Here is a 16,561-nt window from a genome sequence, read left to right as displayed (position 1 = left end):
AAAGTGTTCTAAATCTCTAATAATTAGAGAAATGCAAATCAAACAACTCTGAAGTACCACCTCACACCTAGAGGATTGGCTAAAATGATAGCATGGGAGAGTAATGAATGTTGTGGCAAAATTGGGACATTAATGCAATGACCCAGAACAATTGTGAGGGATCTATGAAAAATAATGCTACCCACATTCAGAGGAAGAACTACAGAAGTTGAAACACAGAAGAAAAACAACCACTTGAACACATGGGTTGATGAGGACATGATTGGGGATGTAAACTGAAAACAACCACGACAATGTAACTATCAATGATATGGAAATGTCTTTTTTTAAAACATTTATTAATATTCGTTTTTAACATAGATACATGATTCATGCTCCTACTTTCCCCTTCCCCCCGCACCCCTTCCCATAGTTGATGCACATTTCCACTGGTTTTATCATGTGTCGTTGATCAAAACCTATTTCCAAATTGTTGTTAGTTGCATTGGTGTGGTGGTTTCAAGTCTGGAAATAAGTCTTGATTGATAACACATGTTAAAACCAGTGGAAATGTGAGTTGGATATGGGGGAAGTGAAGGTAGGTGAAGGAGAAAGTAAAAACATGAATCATGTAACCATGGAAAATTTTTCTAAAAAAACATATTTAAATCAAAAATAAAATAAAATAAAATCACTGTAGACAATATAAAATACTTTGGAATTTATCTGCCAAGAAAAACACAGGAATTATATGAATACAACTACAAAACACTTTCCACACAATTAAAACTAGATCTAGACAATTGGAAAAACATTATTTGTGCATGAACAGGATGAGCTAACATAATAAAAATGACCATTCTACCCAAACTAATTTATGTCTTTAGTGCCTTACCTATCAAACTACCAAGAAAAATTTTTACTCAATTAGAAAAAAAACAAAACGATAACAAAGTTCATTTGGAAGAACAAAAGATCAAGAATATCAAGGGAAATAATGAAAAAAAAAGTGAAGGAAAGTGGCCTAGCAGTACCAGATCTTAAACTGTGCTATAAAGCAGTGGTCATCAAAACAATATGGTACTGGCTAAGAAACAGAAGGGAAGATCAGTGGAATAGACTTGGGGTAAGTGATGTCAGCAAGACAGTCTATGATAAACCCAAAGAGCCCAGCTTTTGGGACAAAACCCCACTATTTGACAAAAACTGCTGCAAAAATTAGAAAACAGTATGGGAGAGTCTAGGGTCTAGATCAACATTTCACACCCTACACCAAGATAAACTCAAAATGGGTGAATGACTTGAATATAAAGAAGGAAACAATAAATAAATTAGGTGAACAAAGAATTGTATCTTTGTCAGATCTTTGATAAATGAAAGATTTTAAAACCAAGCAAGAGTTAGAAAAAATTTCAAAAGGTAAAATAAATTATTTTGATTATATTAAATTAAATAGTTTTTGTACAAATAAAACCAATGCAGCCAAAATCATAAGGGAAGCAACAAATTGGGAAACAAAAATACTCTGACAAACATCTAATTACTCAAATATACAAGGAGGTAAACCAACCGTACAAAAAAAATCAAGCCATTCCCCAATTGATAAATGGGCAATGGGCATAAATAGGCAGTTTTCAGATAAAGAAATCAAAACTATCAATAAGCACATGAAAAAGTATTCTAAATCTCTTGTAATTAGGGAAATGCAAATAAAAACAACTCTGAGGTACCGCCTCACACCAAGAAGAGTGGCTAAAATGATAGCAAAGGAAAGTAATAAATGTTGGAGGTAATGTGGCAAAACTGGGATTTTAATGCATTGCTGGTGGAGTTGTGAATTGATCCAACCATTCTGGATAGCAATTTGGAACTATGCCCAAAGGGCTATAAAGACTGTGTACCTTTTGACCCAGCCATATCACTGCTGTGTTTGTACTCCAAAAAGGTAATAGGGAAAAAGACATGTACAAAAATATTTATAGCCCTACTCTTTGTGGTGGCAAAATAAATGGAAATGAGGATATGTCCTTCAATTGGGGAATGGCTGAACAAATTATGGTATCTGTTGGTGATGGACCACTATTATGCTCAAAAGAATAATGAACTGGAGGAATTCCATGTGAACTGGAATGACCTTCAGGAATTGATGCAGAGTGAAAGGAGCAAAGTCAGGAGAACATTAAATACAGAGACTGATACAGTGTGGTACAATCCAATGTAACGGACTTCTCTACTAGCAGCATTGCAATGATTCAGGATGACTCAGAGGGCCTTATAAGAAAGAACACTATCCACATTCAGAGGAAGAACTTTGGGAGTGGAAACACAGAAGAAAAACAACTGCTTGATCACATGGGTTAATGGGGAAATGATTGGGGATATTGACTTTTAAGTGATCACCCTAGTGCGGATATCAATGGTATGCAAAAGGGTCTTGATCAATGATACATGTAAAAACCCAGTGGAATTGTGTGTCAGCTATCAGAGAGGAGTGGGGAGAGGGGACAGAAAGAACATGAATCATGTAAACATGGAAAAATATCCTCAATTAAATAAATAAAAATTTCAAAGAAAACTATGTCTATACATAATTCACATCTCCTTTCTAAGGAATTAGCAAAGATAATGCCTGACACAATAAAAAGTTTCAGCAGCAACATATAATGAAAAAAATAAGTAGTGTTCTATATAAAAACACAATATAAGAAGTAATATTAAAAAGGGAAATTCAATAAAAATTATGACAAAATGCTTGGAATTTTTGAGGGGGATCATTTACCAACTCACACTCAATCTTATATACATTCATTTGCAAAACGTTTCTTAAATAACAAACACCTTAAAGATCAGACCCCTTAAGCAGTTGGAGGAATATGCAATATCCCTGGCTGATCATGCACAATACTATGAAACTTCATTTAATATCGCTACCACAGAAATATCCTTGTATTCTGTGCAGCTTGCTAGAGACATATGCTCTCCTGTGCCCAGTCTTTCAGAAACATCTAATACACTCAGACTATTTATCTTGACATCCATATCATAACCATTACACCTTTTTGCTTTGTGTATTTTGGTTCATAAAGATTTTGGCTTCGCACTCATGGCCAAATATCTCTCCATTTCTTCAAGGGATGGAGATTGGCTATATTTCTTGCATGAATGGCTGCAGCATTGACCATCATGCTTATTGCTCTCAACTTTTCTAGCATTATTATTATTGGACCATTTGGCATTGTAATAATAGGTCCTCTTTGCATCTGGCTAGAGTTGTCAGTCCTGCCAAAGTCTATTTGCTGCTTAAATCTACAAAATTTTACCATGTGACCTAATCTCCTACAAAAAATAGCAGCGTGGAGAAAAGGATTTTGTTTTTGAGACAGTAGCAGGTTGCCTGAATTGACTATGCCCCCTGCTGTCCTGGAGGGGAAAATTCTTAATTTCTTCCATTTCTTTTTCTTTCCTTGCCTGCTTCAGCTGTCTCTTAAGGTCTTCAATTGTCTTGTCTTTGTCTGAGTCAGACTGCCTGGCTGCCCTTGCTTCCTTTTGCTTAGAATCGTGTATATAGAAAGCGTGCTGCCTCACTTCCTCCAGTGGCAATGATTCCCACTGGGGACAGTTCTGCCTAAAGTCATTTTGTACAGGTATTGAGGCACCCTTAACAAATTGTCTATGGATATGGTTGATTGTCTCTGGGGCATGCACATCTCAGAGGCCTAAGATTGTTTCAGCTGCCTCAATCACCCTATGGAGGAAGCTGCTGGGATGTTCCTCTTCTCCCTGCCTCAATTTTTCAAATTTTTGCCATGAGTTAGGTCTTTTTGAGTGCAGACACTTTTCTTCTAATAGATCTGTCCTACATTGCACTATCTTAAGTTTCCATGAGATCTAAAGTCTAGGTCATGATGGACCTTGGGCCATGCAGTCAAGTTGGGGTTCGAGCGAGTCTCGGCCAGGAATTTTTCCTTTTCTGAGGGAGAGCAAAATTCCCCTAAAAGAAATTCCACATCGTCAAAGCTTGGGTTAAAAAGTATAAATACCCTTTTTAATTTTTTTATGCTTTTAAATGGTTGGAGGAAAAACTTGGGGAAGTGTCTTCTTAACACTTCCAAGTCATTTGTGGTAAAGGCTTTGTAGGTTTTGATGTGGACAACACCCTCCCCAGGTTGCACTATGGTTCTATTGACTATGGGCAAAACAGTAACAGTAGTCTGGGCAAATGGTTCAGTGGACGATGCTTGTGTGTCACTGGTAGCTTGTGGTGTTTTAATTGTTGTGGTGGTCCCAAGGTATTTGGATTCTACAATCTCCAGCTGGAGAATTGCATGTTTGTCTAGCTATTTCCCTACCATAATTTGTTTTAGGACCTGGAAAAGCAGTTTTAAAGTCTACATTACTTCCATTGAGTCAGAGTCAGGTTTGGTTACTGAGTTAGAGCCAATTAGTTGCCATAGGTGAACAAGTACTCTTTTTAAAACAATTAGGAATTGCCCAACCATTAGAATTAGAGCCAAAGCCATGGGGATAAAACAAATACATTCTGCCAATGTTATGGCACACCATTTATAGTAGTCGTATATCTCTAGCAATTGCTGGACAAATCTTGGTAGTTTATGGAACCAAAAGTCTATGGCTCCCTGAATCATGAACCAAATTAGAACTGAGAAGCTTGATAGTATAAATATTACCCTAGCTACTCCCATTTTGTTTGTTATTGTAGGCTGTTCAACCTAACTGTGCTTGCCAGAGAGTCTTGCAGTAATCCTGCATTACATATCTTAATGCTCTACTAATCAACTCATCAAAGGAATACTTTATAATGAGAGAAAATATAATAACAAAACTCATTTAGAGAAAAAATATTTAGAATATCAAAGGAAATAATGAAAACATATTGGGAATGAAGGAGAAAAAACATTTCTATATCTCTAAATATATTATAAATTAATGAACACCAAGAACATTTTGTAGAAAACTAGGTTAAAATTGACTAGACAAGGAATGATCAGAAATAATAGAATTCAAAAACACAATTTTGTAAAAAACAGAAACGATAATGTGAATTACCAAGACAAGATTTCTTTATTTAGCAAGAATTTTTTGTGAAAAACAGAAATCCATCTGGCAGAAATTATGCTTAAACTACCAGTTTGTACCATATTCCACAATAAATTCGTAATGGATTTGTAATCTAAATGTTATATCTTATTATATTTGTGTCTATGTATATGTACATATACATATACCAGATATCTCTAACAATTATGGATAGGAGATGTATTCTTAATCAAACAAGATTAAAGATAATTAAAAAAATAAAATAGATAATTTTGATAATATGAAGGAAGGAAATGAACACTTATTAAGTGTTTAGGATATGCCAGAAACTATATATGTGATTTACAAATATTACCTCATGTAATACTTACAACACTATACCACAATATGACACATATTAATGCATGAGATGGATATAAATTAAATATTATAGGAGATATGTTTTAGTCATTACATTCTAGGGGAATAGAAGCATTAGAGCTGACTTCCTAGAGAAAGTGAAATTCAAATTTTTCTTTAAAGGATGGACTGAAATGTGGTAGTTGGAGATGAAAGTAGGTCATAACAGAGGGGAACATTGTATAGATAGGAATGGTTTAAGCTAAGACAAAACATTAAGAAATTATAGAGAATTTGCAGTAGAAGAGAGGGAAAGAAGAACATTTGTTAATTACCTAGTATATGTCCCTCACTATGCTAAGCATTTTTTTGCAAATATTTTCTCCTTTGATCCTCATAATAGCCCTGAGTCTGTAGTTGCTATTATTATCATCCCCATTTTACAGTTGAGGAAACTGAGTCAGATAGAGGTTAAATAATTTACTTGCAGTCATGCAATAGTAAGTCTGAGGCTAGATATATATTTGGGTCTTCTTGGTTCCAGGTGCAGTGCTCTATTTACTGTGGAGGTAGGGTGGAGGTAGAAATTTAAATTCATATATGTGTATGCAAGTCATACGGAGAATCTCTTTCTTGATGAATTTGACAGCAAGTATTTCAGTTTGGTTAAAACAGATATATGGGGAAAAAAAGTGATATAAAATAAATATGGAAAGCTAGTGGTTCAGGAACTTGAATCCTATGCATAGCAACATGGCCTTAACTTAAAAGGCTAGAGGGAGGTAGTGAAAGGTTTTGAGCAGAGGAGCATCATAGTCTTATTTTAATTGAATATCCTATTAGAGACATCCCATCAACAATGGGACATACAGATATGGAGCTCAGAAGGCAAGTCAAGGGTGGAGGAAGAAATTTAAATTCATATATGTGTATGCAAGTCATCAGTGAAGGTGATGACTGAAGCAGTGCAAGATCTCCATTGTTAAGGGGCAAAGGAGGGAGAAGAGCTAAGATAAATAGCTCAGGGAATATCTTTCTTAATGAATCAAGAAGAAAATGATGAACAAATAAAGAGACAGAGAAGAAATAGTAAGAAAGGTATGAGGAAAACCAGAGCATATTTCCTCTAATCTTTAAACAACTACCCTTCACATATATAATAGGAAAGACTTGTGCAATTTCCCATATGTAAAAGAGACTGGAGAGCCTGATTCTGGAAAGGTAAGGTGATAGCTAATAGAATTGCCCTCCTTAACAATTTGGAATATATGTGGACATGCCTGACCTGGTCCATGGCTGTTAACCTCACAGTGAGGAGACTGACACTCAATTGACATTGTAACCAGAGAATCTTCATGTCTTTAGAGGACTTTAACTAGTACAAGTAAGTCCCTTGGTTTTACTCTTGGCTCTTCCTCTTGCTCATCCTTGTTCATGACTCGTGTTCCAAAGACGAGACAAAAACTATCTTAGGCCTTTAACTAACTACCAGAGCTCTCTCATTTTGACCCAGGAATGCATCATTCCACTATGGCTGTTGTTTCTGCTATGTTTATTCTGCTTATTTTTAGGTGAAGGAGACTAGAGGTGGTTATGATTTTTTGATTTTTAAAAGATCCGAATAGTGAGCCACCAGAAATCCAAAAGCTGGAGATTCCCAAGACCTCTGACAGAAAAGAGTGAAGTTCTGAGTCATGAGTAACCTTCTTGACCCATCCCAGTGGTGGCAAAAACAAAGACTCACATAATGGCTAGGATACATCTGGAAATAAACTTGATGGGACAAATTAAATGCAGAAACTATCTTAAGTTCAATGCTTTTTTCTCTAGAAACCAAAGTATCATCTAGGAAAGTGTACCTTCAGATGGTAGAGAGCAGGAATATTTATAACTTCTATTCTTGATAGAATTCAAATTAAATATCCTTTTATAAAAGCTTGCTGTTGGTAATTGTTAAATGAACTAGGATGCTAATTATTGGTGACTACCAGTAGGGAAACACACCAAAATGAGGGTTATAACAACAATATTTGAGAAATGCAATTTTGATCCTTAGGGGTGTGAAGATGGGAATAACTCTCCCCTCCCCTACTTTTAAATTTATCAGATGGTGATTAAATTTAAAAGTAGGTGAGAGGAGAGTTAATCCCATCTTCAGAGGGATATTCCTAGATTGCTAAGAGGAGGGGGAATATAGCCAGTGCAGCTCTAAAAGAGTCCACAGCAAATTGCCACCCACATATTTGACTTGGCCAAAATAATGACACATCCTGGAAAGATAGGACAAAAGTTAGATAAGAAAATACCACCTCATACACTTATATAATTTAGAGAGATATAGGGAAACCTTGAAAGAAAACAAAATTTAACCTTTGACATATTTGGGGACATTTCAGAATCAGGAAGTGGATGTACCTTTTTTTTTCTATCTGCTTTTAACATCAAAGCATTACCTTCATTTTATAACTAATCAGTTGGTTAGAAGTACCATTTGCCACATTGATTGTATACTTTATCCTGATTAAAGTATTCAGGTTTACTTTTGTAAAGAAGATAAGAGATCAAGGGAAGAAAAAGAATTCAAACATAAGAGAACTTACAAAATAGACCTGGGTTGATCCACAGGGAACAGCAAAATGCACCAGTGGTAAGTCACTGATTGAATCACTGAATTATTTGACTCTAGGAAATTAAGGAGCCAAATGTTCCAAGAGATGACAATAGTTGGTCCATGGAGAACCAGTTCTTCAGCATAAATTTATTAAGTGCCTGCTGTATATCAGGCATGGTAGTAAGGCAAGCATCTCAAACATGTGTCTGTTAGAGGGGGAAAAAAACCACAGACACAAGAGATCATGAAATAAGTACACAGAAAAATAGTAGTAGAACCTCTGGTCTGCCATGAGATGGCCAGAGCCAGCATTAATGGTGCAATGGCAATAAAAGATAAACCCAAACTATTGGAAGTGAATGAGAAACAAGCATGTAATTATGGAACAGGACAGTGATGGTGAACCTTTTAGAGATGGAGTATTTGACTCCATCCCAAACCCATCCCCCACCTAACCCCCGAACTCCCCCCCCCCACTTATCCCAGACAGGGGAGGGAGGAAGCACTATAACTGGGCTGCTGGGTAGAGAGGAGGTTGATGAGAGTTGTGTGTGAAGAAGAGGAGTAGAGTGGCCCCAGCTTTCCACTCCCCTCCAGCGCTGTTCCCCTCCAGCTATGTGTCACACTGTGAGCTATGCTCCCCCTCAAACCTAGCTCCTTTCCAGCTCCACCATGGGAATCACATTTACCACAGTCTCACCCTCATGCGGCATATGAGGCACCTCTGCCAGTGGCTTACTGCAGACAGGGAAGGGAGGAAGTGTTCCCATTGGGCTGCTGGGCAAAGGGGCAAGCAAAGTCAGGAATGTTCTCAGGGGCATGGATAGGGGAAGGGAAACAACTCCACCCTCAGTCATCCTGGCTTTCTAGTAAAGAACTCTGGTGAGTGACTGCGGACCTGCCCACAAAGAGGGTTCTGAGTGCCCTTTTTGGCATTTGTGCCATAGGTTTGCCATCATAGGAAAAGGGACTTTTGTGCTCTGCATCACTTGCAAATCTGGATCTATTTCCAAGAGAGGGCAAGGGGAATTCTTGGTTAACACTGAATTTCTGGATCTCATAAAAGTGAAATACCATTGAATTTGCAGACCCACCTTTCTAGAGATATTAGGTATAACCACATAATCTCCAGCACTACCAAGTTAGGGCCTAGAAATATTGACAAAATGGAAACAGCGGTATCTAGTAGCCTAGAGGGCCATGCACAGCTATCCTCTTCAAAATTACTCAGACAATATAAAATATCTTGAAATCTACTTGCCAAGACAAATACAGTAATTATATGAACACAACAACAAAACACTTTTCACACAAATAAAGTCAGATTTAAACTATTGGAAAAATATTAATTGCTCATTAATTGCTGACTTGATATAATAAAAATGACAATTATACCTAAATTAATTTACTTATTTAGTGCCACACCAACCAAACTACCAAAAAATCAGTTTATAGAACTAGAAAAAATAAAAATCATGTAGATGAATAAAAGGTCAAGAATATCAAGAGAATTGATTAAAAATATGAAGGACAGTGGTCCAGCAGAACCAGATCTCAAGCTGAACTATAAAATAATAATTTTCAAAATACTCTGGTACTGGCTAAAAATAGAATAGTGGATCAATGGAAGAGATTTGATGCACAATATAGATGAGGTAAATGATACTAGAAATCTAGTATTTCATAAACCCAAAGACTCCAATTTTTGGATAAGAACTCACTATTTGACAAAAACTACTTGGAAAAATGGAAAACTATGGAAGAACCTAGGTATAGATCAATATGTCACACCCTATATCGATAAAATAAAAAGTGATACGTGATTTAACATAAAGGGTGACAACTATAATTAAATTAGGAGAATATAGAATAGATTTCCTGTTTGGATGTAAGGAGAAGGGAATAATTTATGACAAAACAAGAGAATAATATTACAATATATAAAATAAATAATTATATTATTTGAAATTTATTTGATATTGAATATGAAATTAAAAATATTTTTAATAAACAAAACCAATGTAACTAAGATTAGAAGAAAAACAACAAACTGGGGGCAGGAAATTTTATAGCAAATTTCTCTGATGAATTTCTAATTTCTCAAATATATAAAGAACTAAGTCAAATGTATAAACATATCCCATTCCCCAGTTGACAAATGGCCAAAGAATGTGGACAAGAAGTTTTCAGAAGAAAAAAATATCAAAGAATTAATAACCATATAAAAAATCTTCTAACTCATTCTTGGTTAGAGAAATGCAATTTAAAACACCTCTGAGGTACTACCTCACACTTATCAGATTGGCCAATATGATGGTAAAAGAAAGTGTTGGAAGGAATGTGGCAAAATTGGAACACCAATGCCTTGTTGGTGGAGTTGTGAACTGATCTAATCATTCTGGAAGGCAATTTGGAACTATGCCCAAAAGGATATATCCCAATGCACCCCTTTTAATCCAGTAATACCACTACTAAGTCTATATACCAAAGAGATCATAAAAAAGGAGAAAGGACCTAATTGTACAAAATTATTTATAGCAGCTCTTTTTATGGTGATAAAGTATTGGAAATTGAGGAAATGTTCATCAATTAGGGAATGGCCAAACACATTATGAGATGTTATGGTGATGGAATACTATGGTACTATAACAATGAGCAAGATGATTTCAGAAAGGGCTATAAAGACCTATTGAACTGAATCAGAGTGAAACAAGCAGAACCAGAAGAATATTGTACACAGTAACAACAATATTACATAATCATCAACTGTGAAAGACTTAGCTACCCTCAGTAATACAATGATCCAGGACAGTTCTTAAGGACTTATGACAAAGAATGCTCTTCACCACCAGAGAAAAAACTGTTGGAGTCAAGATGCAGATCAAAGGAGACTATCTTTCGTATTAATTTATTTGCATTTTTATTTGGGGGTTTCAATATTTTTTTAAATTTAAACATTTATTAATATTCATTTTTAACCTGTTTACATGCTTCATACCCCTACTTTCCCCTTCACCCCCCCGCTCTGCCCCCACCCATGGCTGATGCACATTTCCACTGGTTGTAACATGTGTCCTTGTTCAGGGCCTATTTCCAAATTGTTGTTAGTTGCATTGGTGTGGTAATTTCGAGTCTATATCCCCAATCATGTCCGCCTCAACCCATGCATTCAAGCAATTGATTATCTTCTATGTTTCCTCTCCTGCAGTCCTTCCTCTGAATGTGGGTAGCGTTCTTTACCATAAATCCCTCAGAGCTGTCTTGTGTCATTGCATTGCTGCTGGTACAGAAGTCCATTACAATCAATTTTACCATAGTATATCAGTTTCTGTGTACAATGTTCTTCTGGCTCTGCTCCTTTCACTCTGCATCAGTTCCTGGAGGTCTTTCCAGTTCACCTGGAATTCCTCCAGTTTATTATTCCTTTTAGCACAATAGTATTCCATCACCAGCATATACCACAATTTGTTCAGCCATTCCCCAATTGATGGGCATCCCCTCATTTTCCAGTTTTTTGCCACTACAAAAAGCACAGCTATAAATATTTTCGTACAAGTCTGTTTATCTATGATCTATTTGGGGTACAAACCCAGCAATGGTATGGCTGGATCAAAGGGCAGGCATTCTTTTATAGCCCTTTGAGCATAGTTCCAAATTGCCAGCCAGAATGGTTGGATCATTTCACAACTCTACCAGCAATGCATTAATGTCCCAATTTTGCCACATTCCCTCCAGCATTCATTACTCTCTGGGGGTTTCAATTTTAAAATAACTTTCTCCTACAATGAGGACCAATATGGAAATATATTTTGCCTGATAATAAATCTATAATGCAGATCAAATTACTTACCATCTCTGAGAGATGGGAGGAAAGGAAAAGATGGAGACAATTTGGATCATATGATTTCAGAAAATATATTGTTATTACATGTAATTGGGAAAATAAAATATCCTTTTAAAATGAATGAAAGAACATCCATCTTCCCACTCCTGCACCATGTTCTTGGTTCCCATACCTTAATTTTTGGTTGACTTACTGGCATACATTGTGACAATGAACTAGTCAATTTTAGCATTCATATAGATAATATAGTCTAATAAGGAATTAAGCAAATAGAAACAGACACAAAGAGCATTTTCCCTTTTTGTTTTCCATTTGTCTATTTAATAAAGTCAAATTTTGCCACTGATAAGGAGTTAGATTTTTATCTCTCTTGGTTGTTTTGTTAACGTGAAATGTTATAGCATTGTAACTATAGATAGACAACTTTCTATTTGTTTTGAATTCTGTTTTGCTGGCATCATAATTTGTAATTTGGTTTGAAAATGCTTTTATTCCCTTTGAGCTACTTGTGATTTCATTCTCTTCATTTTTAATTTTGTTAATTTAATTTTCTTCCACTTTAAAAAAATTCATTTTGTGAAAGGTTTATTAATTTTATTTGTTTTTTTCTAAGAAACTGATTTATGTTTCTTAACTTATTACTATAGTCTTTGGTGTTTTAGATTTGATTATTTCTCCCATAATTTATGATATTTCCTTTTCATATTTGTTTTGGATTTATTAATTTATGTGATTTTAGTAATCTATTTCTTCCTATCTATTTATCTATCTACTTATCTATCTATCTAATCTACCTATCTGTGTATCTACCTATCTACATAAAATATCTATCTATCTATATCATCTTTATATATTTCTCCTGAGGATGATTTTACCTGCATTCCAGACACTCTGGTTATATTATTATTATTTCATCCTTTTATCTTTTACTTCTTTGGGAAAACCTCCACTACGAATTCAATTTTTTCTGGACTTCTGTTATTTTTAAAATACTATATTGAGAGCTATTTTCTTACACAAAATTATTTCCAATTTCTACTTTTATGGGTTTTATTTCTCTTTTAAATCATTTACAGTTTCTCGTTCAATGATCTTGTCATCAAGCACTATTTCCCTACTCTTTGTAAGTTTGTTTTCCAAGATGATGAGTGGGGGGCAGTGGGCTGGAAGCATTACTATTCCCAGAGCATTTTGTCTTAGGATCTTGGGTTTCTATAAGTTTCTGAGGTGAAATAGTGATTAAAGTGAATATGATAGAATGATTTGCCTAGAATACAATGCCTGTTTCTCCAGTAAAGTCTCTTGCTACTTCACCCAAGATTGGTTTGTCTGTCCCTTGAGTGGAAATTGGTTCAAACTTGATGGGGATGGCTTGCCACTTCGTATTAGTTGCCTTCGTGGCTGTGAGGGCTAGACTGGAAATAAGATTGGTGGTCTCTGGAAGGATTCCACTCCCAGAGCTCTTGTACCCATCTATGTACTAGTGGCAATTGGTCAGCAGCCATTGCTGGTGATGAGGAAGAAGGCAGATGCTTTATCCTCAGTGGTTTCTTCCCTTGATGGCTGTGAGGACAGAGTTGAAAGCAGATCTTTTGAGGGTTTTTAAACCTTTATCTTCTGTCAGCATGAATGTTAAGATATTTAGATATTAAGATATAAGAAAGAAATGTTAACATATTTAAGATATTAAGATATCTCCAGGCCTGATACTCTATTCACTGTGCCACCTTGCTGCCCTTGTTCGAGTGGTTTTGAGGTCATTGCTCTACATAAAACTCTTGGGTTTATCTTGCCTTTAATAACTACTCAATTTTCCAGTTTTAGGATGCTTTGTTTTACTGCGTCTATTTGCCCTTTGGGTTTTAATTGAGTTTTCTTCTTATTGAAATCTTTCAGAGACCAGCTTTTATCTTATATTCCTTTATTACTTTTTACCCCTCTAGTCTGGACATCAAAGCTGCCTCAGTCTCTTCCCACATTAGGGAATTTAGATTTCACTACCTTTGGTCTTTGTTCTTAGTAGATTCTGAGAGAACAGGATTATGCTTAACCTGATTTCAGTTCTCTTTTCTTTGGACTCATGGATGCCACAAATTTTGGCTTTTTACCTCAGTTCCTCCCTTGTCACTCTTTCATTACTGAGGATTTGAACAGTGGATAAAGTCTAGGACCAAGAGTCAGGAATAACTGACATTTTACTATGTAACCTTGAGAAAGTTATTTACTTTCTAGCTGACTCATTTTCCTCATCAGTAAATGTCAGGGGCCATCAAACCCATGCTGTATGACATGGTCACAGGATGGACCTCAAGGAAGAGCTTGGCAGCCTCAGGAAGAATGGAAACCCCTCACTCAGATACCCCTGTGTGACTCTTCTCTTACAGACACTCCCTGTTTAGTGATCAATATCTTCACTCATCCCCAGGGAAATACAGAAGAACAATAAAAGCTGTTACTAGAGCTTTTACAGACCCCATACAGACTCCTAGGAGATTCCCACCTTTACATGTATTATGACATAAATTCTCCTAAAAGTCACTTCATAACAAACCAGCAATTAGTGAGTTAATCCCCAACAAAACTGTACCCAGCATTTACATTCCCATACACAGAAGCTTACATAATGATAAACCAAAAAGAATAAGTCCTCCCACCCCCAATCCCTGATTCGGTATGTTACAATGGATGAAAAATGGAGAAGTAGCCTTCTATGTAAAGACCAGTACATCCCCGAACTGTTCTTCCCCCCCCCCCATAACCAAGGAGACAAGTCAAATATACCCTTGAAAAATATTGAAAGTTACTGGAGAATGAAAAGTTGTTAGCAACAAAGTTAATGCATGACTTAATCCATTATCTACAAGAAAAAATGTATGCTGAATATGGAAATCCATGCCAACCAGTATGTAATCTTGAAGAAAAAAGTACAAAATAAACACAGCCCAAAGGCTGACCAGTGAAATCTCCATGAAGCCTGCTTGGCTGAAGCTCAAACTGTCTCTCAGACCACTTAACTGTTCTACCTCTGAGATACCTGGACCTGTGGGAGTGGGCCTCTCACAAGTAAAATGGAGAGAACAATAGCATTATAACTCCCAGGGTCATTGTGAGGCTCAAATCAGCTAATAAAGCTAGTAAAGCACCTTGCAAACCTTAGAGTCCTATATCAATGCTAAATATTACCATTACTTCTCTAGCTGGCTTAAATAAGTATCTTCTGCCTTTTCCTGGGTTGAAAGAGTGGTGTTCTGGATAGAATTTCAGTATGCATGAAGATCCTCACCATAAAGTCTAATCCAAGCAGAAAACAAAAGTCTTCACCTTCTCATCCTCAGGCAGATGATGAAAATCATTGTCTGTCACCAATATGAGGTAGACAAAAGATGAGGTATGTTAGAAAAAAATTCATGAAGCAGGAGGGGATTTCAACGTGAGTCTCATCTATAAACAGACAGGTCAGTTTATTTGTCCCTTCTGAGAATGTAGGAATTTATTGGGCAGGGATCCTGACTGAAAACATTGTGGATCAATGTATTAAATTCATAAGGATAATACACTATGAGCTTCTCTATTTTTGTTTTCTGGATTAATCTATGATTGCTGTATTCATTAAGCATAATTCTATTTCAGACTCAGTCTCTGTCTCTCTGTCTCTGTCTCTCTCTCTCTCTCCCCCCCCTCTGTCTCTCTCTGTCTCAATTTCACTCCTAGACTTTCCCAACACTTCTTAATTTTAGTGCTTTTCCCATCTTAATAATTTTCCATTAACCTGTATTTTTTGTGCCTTTTCTTTGCTTGTTGTTTCCCCCATTAGACTTTAAATTCCTTGAGGGCAGGGACTGTCTTTAGCTTCTTTTTGTATCCTTTGTGTATATCACAGGATCTGGCACATCATAGGAACTTAATAAATGTTCATTGACTAAGTACTGACTGACAGGTTGAATGATTAGCTGGCTCTTCCCAAAAAGCCTCTCCATTAAATAGACCCCTGTGCAGAAAGAGAATGAAACTGGAAGTTTCTTCCAAGAGAGAAACTCTAAAATCTTTAACAATTTGACCATGAGTCATGAGGCTGGGTTCATTTCATTCAAAATAAATATGAATTTCTCTAAGAAAGTAGAAAGTAATATCTCATAAAAGCATGTTTTAGCTCACTATAAATATTTTAAAGTATAAGAATGACTTCTATAAGTAGAGAAAATAATTCTGTACAATATCCATAGAGATACAGATATATAGGCATTTCTACAAAGAGATTGGACTAAGAATGACTAGTACCTCTTCTGAGTCACTAGGCAAAAGGGTCTCAAGACTTATTTATCTACTCCAAACACATTTTGGGGATGGTTTTTGGATGAGACAGGCAGACAGACAGACATAGACACAAAAATACAGAGAGAAAAACAGTCAAAAACAGAGACAAGGAGACAAAGAGAAAGAGATAAGAGAGTTCCCTCTTCCTTTTACTCATGCAAAAAAGGAGAGGGGCCTCCAAGGCCAATATTCTTAAAAAGGTAATTTCTACCTCTTTTATGAAGCAAGAGAGGAAAAGAGACAGGAGGTGAGGGAGGAGAGAGAAACAGTTAAGGAGATAGATGCAGAGAGACAGAGAGAAATCTGCTTGGGAAGTTCACCAAAGCCAGCATTCTTGAAAGGATGTGGAGGGAGGGAGAGAGAGAGAGAGAGAGAGAGAGAGAGAGAGAGAGAGAGAGAGAGAGAGAGAGAGAGAG

Source organism: Gracilinanus agilis, chromosome 2 (assembly GCF_016433145.1).
Source record: "Gracilinanus agilis isolate LMUSP501 chromosome 2, AgileGrace, whole genome shotgun sequence".
Taxonomy (NCBI): domain Eukaryota; kingdom Metazoa; phylum Chordata; class Mammalia; order Didelphimorphia; family Didelphidae; genus Gracilinanus; species Gracilinanus agilis.
Note: the sequence above shows the minus strand (reverse complement) of the source record.